This window comes from Berghia stephanieae, chromosome 3, assembly GCF_034508935.2.
Source record: "Berghia stephanieae isolate SIO BIC M18660-M18661 chromosome 3, UCSD_Bste_1.3, whole genome shotgun sequence".
Classification (NCBI taxonomy): Eukaryota; Metazoa; Mollusca; class Gastropoda; order Nudibranchia; family Aeolidiidae; genus Berghia; species Berghia stephanieae.
In genome coordinates this window covers 32,537,590-32,547,589 of record NC_088362.1, presented here as the reverse complement: position 1 = coordinate 32,547,589, position 10,000 = coordinate 32,537,590, and the positions used below count along the sequence as shown (strand labels likewise).

Genomic DNA, 10,000 nt, shown 5'->3' with positions numbered 1-10,000 from the left:
AGCACTAATTTTAGCCGCCAGTCTGATAGATGGAGTATCACATGGATGCATGCCGGACACAGGACAAGGAATGAATAAGCTAGCAACAACAACGAGATGAACGAACTGCTGAAAATAAAATAAACTGACCACGAATGGTCAATAAGTACGGACTGTAGTACAAATGGGAGACGTCCCTGAGCTGGGAGAGCAAACAGAGAGTAGCTCCTCCAGTACAAAAAGACTCAATGGTACGAACAGCACACAGTGTTAACAACAACAGGGCAAGGCAGTTGGTCTATTTGGAAAGAAAGAGATTTCATTTTCAAAAGTAAAAATAAATTGGGTTGGATGGGGGGGGGGGGGGGGGGAGACTGGGGGGAGAGGGGTAGGGGGGAGAGGGTAGGGGGGTGACGGGGTAGCTCAGTTGGTAAAGCGTTGGGTGAATCAATTTTTAAAAATAATTTATGTTATGGCGATTACTTCAAAACTTTGTCAATTATATTTACATTAATCGATTTATTCATTATACGAGCATTTCCTGTATCTATTGACACAAATGCAGAGGCATAGATTGTGTTGGCTGAAGAAGACGGTTGTGTCCGAAACGTTCCATGTGATAATTTTCATGCATTGTTCTTTTCTGAAGATGTTTTTGAACAAGATTTCATAAGTTTATGTAGATTATGAAAATGAGTCATCTGATAATCAAACGAGAAGTACAATAAAAACATAACACACACACTAATACACACACACAAACACACACACATACACACACACACACACACACACACAGAAAACAACCAAAAAACAAAATCCATTTCGCAAATTTACATTCTGAATTGTTAACTAAACCCGGCGCCCTATCTACCCCGACCCGCAGAAGAAGAAAAAAAAATACAATGTGACTAATTTAATCGGACATCAAGAGGGTTTTTTGGGGTTGTTTTTTTTTTTTTTTTTTTTTTTTGGTGCTTTGTTTTGTTTTGTTTGTTTGTTTGTTTGTTTGCTTTTTTGCATTTGTATTTTTTTTTTTTGTGTGTGTGTGTGTGTTTTTTTTTTAAAAGAGTTGATGATCAAAAATGATAAAACGATTCTTCTATTCTGATCGAATCTATGATATTTTTTTTTCTTTTTACGATTATAACACGATGCGTTGGAATTTCACATCCAGTCGATTTGGACGAGATAGTCACGGTAGCTGATGCCTCGTGGGTACTAAAAAACCAAAACATCAAAAACTATAGCGAGAAGGGCGGGCTGATAAGTAATTGAACCGTCAGAGTGCATTGACATGTCTGTAGAGCTTTGACCGACGTGTGCACATATGCAGGTCTGTCATCCGAACCCGCTTTTGGGTCTATTCTAGTTTAACATTGTTGTAATGGACAATATTTTGCGTCACTTTTTTTTCTTCAGATTTTCATTACAACAATGAGCCCAAAAGGAATTGGGTTATCAGACCTGCAAATTAGTGCACGTCGGCTTTGACCTATCTTTATTTCTGTCTATCCAACAAACAAAAATTAAAATAGCGCAATATCCACTAAATGTGCTCAAAGAGCTATAAAGAGGGCCCCTGACCAACAGAAACACGTACCATGTAGAACGAGACAGACGCCTATTAGGCGATATTACCATTTATTTTAGACAGAGGCAACGCTGTTAATGGCCAGGAACTCATTGTACACATGAGTACCGTTGGAGAATGTGAGTAAAGAGCCTTTTTCCAAGGACTCAACTGTGCGCCGAGCGAGACTCCAACCCAGAACCTTCCGATCCGAAAGCGAGTGTCATACCACTAGACCAAATAGGCGTTGTCCGCCCTTCTATCTATCTATCTATCTATTTATCTATCTATCTATCCATCCATCTATCTATCTATCTATCTATCTATCTATCTATCTATCTATCTATCTATCTATCTATCTATCTATCTATCTATCTATCTATCTATCTTTCTATCTATCTATCTATCTATCTATCTATCTATCTATCTATCTTTGTAACTGTATATCCACTAATCCATCCATCTTTCTATCCTTCTATCTATCCATCCATCCATCCATCCATCTAATCATCCATCTTCCATCCATCCAAAACTTCTACCAACTGACCAGAGACAAATTAACGTTCTGAATGGAGCCACTAAACCGGCGGGCCAAAGCAGACCAACTACTTATTCGTTGAGAAAAAAAACCCCAACAAAACTGTGCACGTAACGTAATTCCACGTTTGTAACAACATGAGCTTAGGCAACTAACTCTCCATCTAAATCTGTCTGGCTATGAATGCATACTACATACTACACATATCATCATTGACATTGTACTAAGTACCCTCACCTGGAATTCTACGTTACGGGTCACCTTTTTCTCTGATCTCTGTCATCGACCTGTCCTGTCGCAGGTGGATGAAATTGACCTGTCGTTGATTCTGTCATTGACCGAAAACTTGTGGGACTGCCCACGAGATGCCCCTACTATATCTAGATATATATCATATTATGTCTACTTTTAAAACACAAATATACAACATCGAACAGATTGAGCGCCTGCGTATCCCTCGTGCGTAGCTCAATTGTTAGAATACTCGACTATCACGCATAATCACTCATTCGAGTGTAAAAGAAAATAACTGGCGATAACCCCCCCCCCCCCCCCCCCACACACACACACACAACCACCACAGATGAACAACATCAGGCACATTCTAACCGCAATATGCGTAATTGAGTTCAAGAATATGACCGAATTTTTTTGTGTTTATTTTTTTTTTTAACCTGTCTCACTGATTAAGATTTCAAAGAATGTGTCTTTTATTTATTTATTTTTTTTAAAAACGGAAGAAAGAAAAAAAAAGAATTTTCCGTTGGTCAAAAACATAAATAAAAACAAACAAAAACCAACCAAAAATATTTTTTTAAACGCCAAAAAAAAAAAAAAAAAAAAAAAAAAAAAAAAAAGAAAACAATATAAAAATACAACAAAAATGAAACCAATCAACTAAACAAACAAACCAACGAAAAAAAAAAACAAAACAAAACATTTTTTAAAAAAGCCGAATTAGGTGGATCAACCACAAAATTTGCATTTTAATTTCTAAAACCTATCCTTATTTCAAGAATGGTTAAGTTTTCTCTCTCTCTCTCTCTCTCTCTCTCTCTCTCTCTCTCTCTCTCTTTCTCTCTCTCTCTCTACTATCCTGTTCTAACACGCATGTTTTAATTTAAATTGCGCAGTCCTTATCGTGTTTATTTAATCTTTCCTTTTTTAAATTTTTTTAAAAATCTATCTAGCTCGTAACTCTAAATTTATCGGGGCCGAGAAAGATAAAACTGCATAATAATTGAATGGATGTAAAATCAGAACAAGCTACATCGTAATTTGTCTTTGGTCGCCATGCACTTATTTGCAGGTCTGATAACCCAATTCTTCATGGGTGGGGAGAGAAGGGGGAGGGGGGGGGGGTTCATTGTTGAAATGGGAGTCCCAAAAAAAAAAATGACGCAAAATATTGTCCATTACAACAATGTTAAACTAGGCCCATAAGTGGATTCGGATGTCAGACCTGCATATGAGTATACGTCATTTTTTGGTGTTTGGAATAGATTTGTAATTAAAACGGGGTTTTAGAAATCGTATATATTGTCCAGAATGCAACAGAAAACTCACTTTCCTCTATGACGTCATTTATTTCAACTAAAGATTTATTAGTTAAGCTAAACGTTCAATTTAAACCGAAAGATTCAATACAAGATAATGCCGTTTAAAGAAGATTGGTAACAAAACGTCGTCTTGTGTTTGACTTTCGTCAAGACATTGATACCGGTGAGATCAGATAACCCACAATCCTATTTCGGGGACTGTTTCTGCTGTTTTACGTTTTATCACTGGATCGCGGGGTTATTTATTTTATCATCGAATCTGCCTCTGCTCTGCTTTTTTGGGAAAGATGTGTGAATTGGTTGTTGTCTGTAGGGTAATTTAAGGGGAAACAAGCGGAGTAATTATCTAGCTGTAAAAATTGTTGTGTTTTGGGCGGGATTTTTTTTTTTTTATGGCGGAGGTAGGTAAGTTTTAGAGATGCAGGTGGTGGTTTGGTCGTTGTTGTGTTAGTGGCTTGGGTGGATGGATGGATAGGTGGATGGATGGATGGATTAATGGATGGATTGATGGATAGGTATATGTATGGATTGATGGATGGATGGAAGGAAGGATGGATTAATGGGTGATGGATGGAAGGAGGGAGGGATTGGTAGATGGGTGGATGGGTGAATGAATGTATGGAGAGTGTCAATCATGTCTCGTTCTACATGTTACCAGTTGATGTTGCTCAGGGACCCTTTATAAAGCGCTTTGAGCACGTTTAGTGGATATTGCGCTATATAAAAGTATCGCCTGCACCCGGGATCGATATTGGTCCCTTTGGTTATGAAGCGATTGCTCTACCAAGTGAGCTATTGGGACCCCCTTACGACTATTAAAGTCAGATGGAATTTATCTAAAATATGCCAGCTATGTCAACTACCCAGGACCTACCCAGCAAGGCATGACAAGGCTGTTCACGTGAACGCAACGATGGCTAATTGAAGTAATCGGTGGGTAGAAGTAGCAATCAAGATCAGTGAGTGGCAGAGAATGGATGAATGTATAGACGTGTACTTATTTGCAGGTCTGTTAACCCAAGATGTTATGGGCTCATTGTTGTAATGGAAATATTATATCATGCACTCTCAAACCGACGCAAAATATTAATTGTCCATTACTACAATGTTAAATTAAGCACACAATTGCGTACAGCTATGAGACCTGCAAATAATATGTGCAAGTTGGAATCGATGGAAAAATGAATAAATAATAAATCTATTACTAAATAAATCGACCGACAAACGCTTTAATTAGTAAATAGATAGATAAATAACATAAATGAATGAATAAATACATTCATAAAATAATGAAGAAAGAGAGAGAGAGAGAGAGAGAGAGAGAGAGAGAGAGAGAGAGAGAGAGAGAGAGAGAGAGAGAGAGAGAGAGAGTAAGGAAATGGAGAAAGAATGAGCAGTTAAACAAATACATTAATGAACAAAATATATGGATTAATAAATAAAAGAAAGAAAGAGGAAATGAACAGATGAATAAATTAATGAATGAAAGAATGAACGGTAATTAATCAGATAAATAAAAGAAAGGAGAACGAATAATGAGCAGCATGCAGGTGAATGTAAAACTGTTTAAATGTCGACCCAATCTAGCATCACGAGGAAAGAATAATCTTTAAAAATCACAACCTTCGTCAACTCTCGCAGTTTCTCGCCACGGCGGTGCCGGGCGATGCATATTTAGGCGCCAGGATCATTTCTAATCTCGACGCAGTTTCTCTGAAAACAACGGAAGTGGCAGATTTTGGACGTAACTTAATGATAGATGACTCTGTACATGTGATGACAATGTAGTAGACCCCCCCCCCCCCCCCACCATCCCTAGAAATCGTAATCAGTTAACCGGGTTAAATCCCCCCCCCCCCCCCCCCCCCCCCCCCCAATTCTTTCATCTTCCTGCCCTTACGCCATTTTCCTTTTCTTGGACCAAATTATATCGACCAGGATTGACAGATCAATTTTAACCAAATAAGCCAAACACGTCATCGAAAGATGGCCTGATAAAATGCCAAAAAGAGTAGAATGAGTCTATGTATTCTTATTCCAGTGTCATAATAAAAGGGACTTGATATTATGAACAATGTCAACTCGTCTTGCAAGTTAAGGTTTAAAATGAGCAAATTTTATTTAACTGATCTTGCGTTGTTTATTAAACAAGTAAAATTATATTGCTTTTTCAAACTTTAATTTTCAACATATAATTTTCCCAAGCCAAATGGCATTTAAAACGCCAAATTGGCAACCATGCAACCCATCCGTACTCGGAAAGCGAATCCGTTTCCGTATTTCCTTTTAAAAGAATTTAAGCTTTTTTAATGATGTCGGTTTTACGTACAGTTAGTTTTATTATAGAATGCCATTATTGAACGACAGATGGAATTAAGTCGACAGTTTCGAGATTAGGAAGGAAGCGACACATCGATACGGGGTGCTGCAATTTGATACCTTTGAATAGATTCTTTGGGGGAATCCCGATAGCTCAGTCGATAGAGCATTTGCATCACACACAAAGGGACTTGGATCTATCCCGGATGCAGTCACGATTTTTTTTTCTGACCCCCCGCCCTGTCTACCCAGCAGTGATTGGGTAGCTGGGTTTGTTAGATCTGGTGAAAAGTACTTTGTGATTGACTAGCGTCCTGTCCTATCCAAAACATATGAAGCAATTACTGTTATCCGCGCTTTATACTATGGTCTAGTGGTGTAGTTGTATGACACTCGCTTTCTGATCGGAAGGTCCTGGGTCCGAGACTTGCTCGGCGCATAGTTCAGTCCTTGGAGCAATCTCTTTACTCACATTCTCTCACCGCACTCAGGTATAAAATGAGTACCCGGCCATTAACAGCGTTGTCTCCGTCCGAAAAAAAATTATAATAATTATCGCCAAAAAGGCGTCATGTCCCGTCCTAAATGTTAAATGTTGCTGTTGACCAGGGATCCCTTGAAAAAGCGCTTTGAGCACGTTTAGTGGATATTACTCTATATAAAAGCTCTTTTTTTTTTTTCTAACAGTTAAGAATCCAAATGTACTTCAAAGTACAAGGCAGCAAACGAATTACATAAAAATGACCCCCCCTGATTGGAAGAGCAATGTCAAGTATTTCGATACTCCTTGGGCGATTATTTGTGGTAGAATCGCCCAACGTCGGGTGATAGGTAGGGGGCAATCTACTTGTAATACTATGTTTACCACTTAACTGCCGCACTATGGAAAAGCACGAATTTTAAAATTTGGCCAGAAAACTGGTCCTTCAATTTAAATGGCCCTCGTCTTGGCAAAAACTCTCAAACCTGGGACTTTAATAAAGACTTCGTTAAGTCCCAGGCTTGAGAGTTGGGTCATTTAAATCGATCGATATTTGAAGGACTAGATTTCTGGCCAAATTTTAAGAATCGTGTCTTTCCAGAGTAACGACAGTTAGTTGGATAAGGTAGACTTCTGTGGGGGGCAATATATATCACTATACGACGGGAGAGCCTTTGTGATACGGCGATACCTTATCTTGAGTAAAGCCACCTACAAAGAATCGGGATCGGCAATTATTGAAATTCACTGTAATCGATCCTTCGTAGGGGAGCAGACGACACGCTCCTGTATTCTTGCCAGCTCAAACATATTAAGTCAGTTTCAACTAAATTTTCTATCTTGATTTAGACGTTTAATTTCTATGTAAATTATTGTAATTCGCTTTGAGCACTTTTAGAGGATATTGCGTTATATAGCTACTAAAGTTTTTGTTTTATTTTTGTTGTTGTTTGCTTTTTTTTTTTTTTGGGGGGGGGGGGTTATTTCTTCTTTTCTTTTCTTTCTTTTAATTTTTGACAGAGATAACGCTGTTACGGCCCTGGTACTTATTTTACATTTGAGTATAGTGAGAGAATATGATTGAAGCAACTTCATAAAATCAATTCAGCCAGATATGATATTGGATTTTAATTTATTATTAAAATTTCTTTTAAACCAAATTATATTTTTTAATGAAAAATTTTCATAAAATTCCCAGGTTCGCGTTTTAAATCAAGGAAACAAAGACTGACTGTGTGTGGTCATTTTGAAATAGGAATATCAATATAGCTAATCATTTCGTTTTTCATGTTAACACGTAGTCATATCTGAGTTATAAATTTTAATGTAAGGGATTTCGCGAGAGATGTAAAATTGGATATTTTAGTTGATTTGGCCTCGTAGACAGGGTTGCCTCCTTGGCGTTTTTAATGCAAAATAATTGTTTTATATAAGCAATAAAAACCTACCAAAAAAAAAAGGACACAAAAAACAGACACACACAACAACAACAACAACAACAACAAGAACAACAACAACAACAACAACAACAACAACAACAACAACATCAACCTTAACAAAAATTCCGATTTTTCAGTCTGTTTGCAATGGAAAAATTAGGTTTGGTATTTTGGCATTATTTGGCATTTGAATTATTTTCTAAAAAATAGTTATTTCGATAAACAAAATTAACATATTTTATACAAAATCATCTTATTTTCGACCCTTTACGGGCAAGAAAAGATTCACTTTTCATTACATTACGGGCGTGATAACAAAATAAAGATAATTTTTTGCTGTTTTCGCGCACATTTTAGACGACGTGAACATATTTGCAGGTCTCATAACTGGACGCAACTATCGCCTCAATTTAACATTGTTGTAACTGGTCAATATTATCCGTTGGTTTGAGAGTATTTCTAGAGACATTAAAAATTTGGGTTATCAGAAATGTATATAAGTACTTTTGACACTATCTTATATTTTTTAAAGCAGTTGATATTTTTCTATGTCCTGTTTGGCATTTTATTTGCAAATTAATCTGGCAACCATGCTCGTCCACTGTTGACGTCATCATCAGCATGGGGCGGCCTTGATCTTTCTGTCACAGTACATTTATTATTTAAATTTCTTCGTCTACGGCTCATTTAATCTTTAAAAATTCAAGGATTATTTCTTTGGTCAATTAAATTTTGCCATTCTGGTCAAATCTTCGTTTAATCCTTTTCATCGCCCACCTTTTTTTTTCTTCTTCATTAATTATTTTATTGCCTATTAAAATTATTTAAATTTAAATTGAAGTAAACAAAAGTTAATTTAGTAATAGAGTGCAACAGTCGTGACGTCACTTCCCTCGTAATGATGAATAGCAACTGGTTCTAAACTATCGGGAAAATGGCGGACCCCCCCTTATGAAATACTTCTCCGACAAGCATAAAAGTGTATCCAGAGCCGAAAAACAGAAATCTGATCATGTTTTGACTTTTATACATTTTGATCACATGACATGTGAAAAAGTTCTAGCCAATTTTCTTCGTTTAGAACCAAGCTGCTGGTTGCTGGGCGGACGTGGCATCAAACTATTGAATCCTATTCTGATCCAATCTTCGTTCTAATGGCATTCAACTTTAACCTATTCCTCTATCTATCTATTTAACTATACATCTATCTTTGTATCTATCTATCTATCTATCTATCTATCTATCTATCTATCTATCTATCTATCTATCTATCTATCTATATATCCATCTATCTATCTATATGTGTGTCTGTGTAAGTGTTTGTCCTTTCCCAATCTATCTATCTATCTATCTATCTATCTATCTATCTATCTATCTATCTATCTATCTGAATCTATCTATCTATCTATCTATCTATCTATCTATCTATCTATCTATCTATCTATCTATCTATCTATCTATCTATCTATCTATGTGTCAGTGTATGTGCCTGTCCTTTCCCAATCTCCCCATCCCTCCCACCACGATATTATACTTAACGTCCGTTATTACGTCCATCCCTGTCTTGTTTCATCTTCCCTTTATAATGTTATAGACATGTCAGTCGATTGGCTGTTAATTGAACACTAATTTCCGACGGACAGAATTATACGATTTTTCCCTTGTTAGGTAAAGGAAGTGGGGGATTGTGTGTTTGTGTGTGTGTGTGTGTGTGTGTGTGTGTGACTGTGTGTGTGTGTGAGAGAGAGAGAGAGAGAGAGAGAGAGAGAGAGAGATGAGGGGGGGGGGGAGGAGGAGGAGAAAGAAAAATAGAAAAAAAGGGGGGGGGGGAGGGAGGAGAGAGTACTGGCAGTGAAAACAGTAGTAGTAGTAGTAGTAGTAGTAGTAGTAGTAGTAGTAGTAGTAGTAGTAGTAGTAGTAGTAGTAGTAGCAGTAGTAGTAGTAGTAGTAGTAGTAGTAGTAGTAGTAGTAGTAGTAGTGGTAGTAGTAGTAGTAGTAGTAGTAGTAGTAGTAGTAGTAGTAGTAGTAGTAGTAGTAGTAGTAGTAGTAGTGTAGTAGTAGTAGTAGTAGTGGTGGTAGGTAGTAGTAGTAGTAGTAGTAGTAGTTAGTAGT

At 37.2% G+C, this 10,000-nt stretch overlaps 1 protein-coding gene across 1 annotated transcript in view; it reads right to left on the bottom strand.

Moving 5' to 3' along the window:
- The window catches only part of LOC144969522 (ras-related and estrogen-regulated growth inhibitor-like protein), a 58,315-nt gene that overhangs the window by 43,590 nt on the left and 4,725 nt on the right, over positions 1–10,000 (bottom strand). The gene's annotated exons all lie outside the window — the stretch shown is intronic.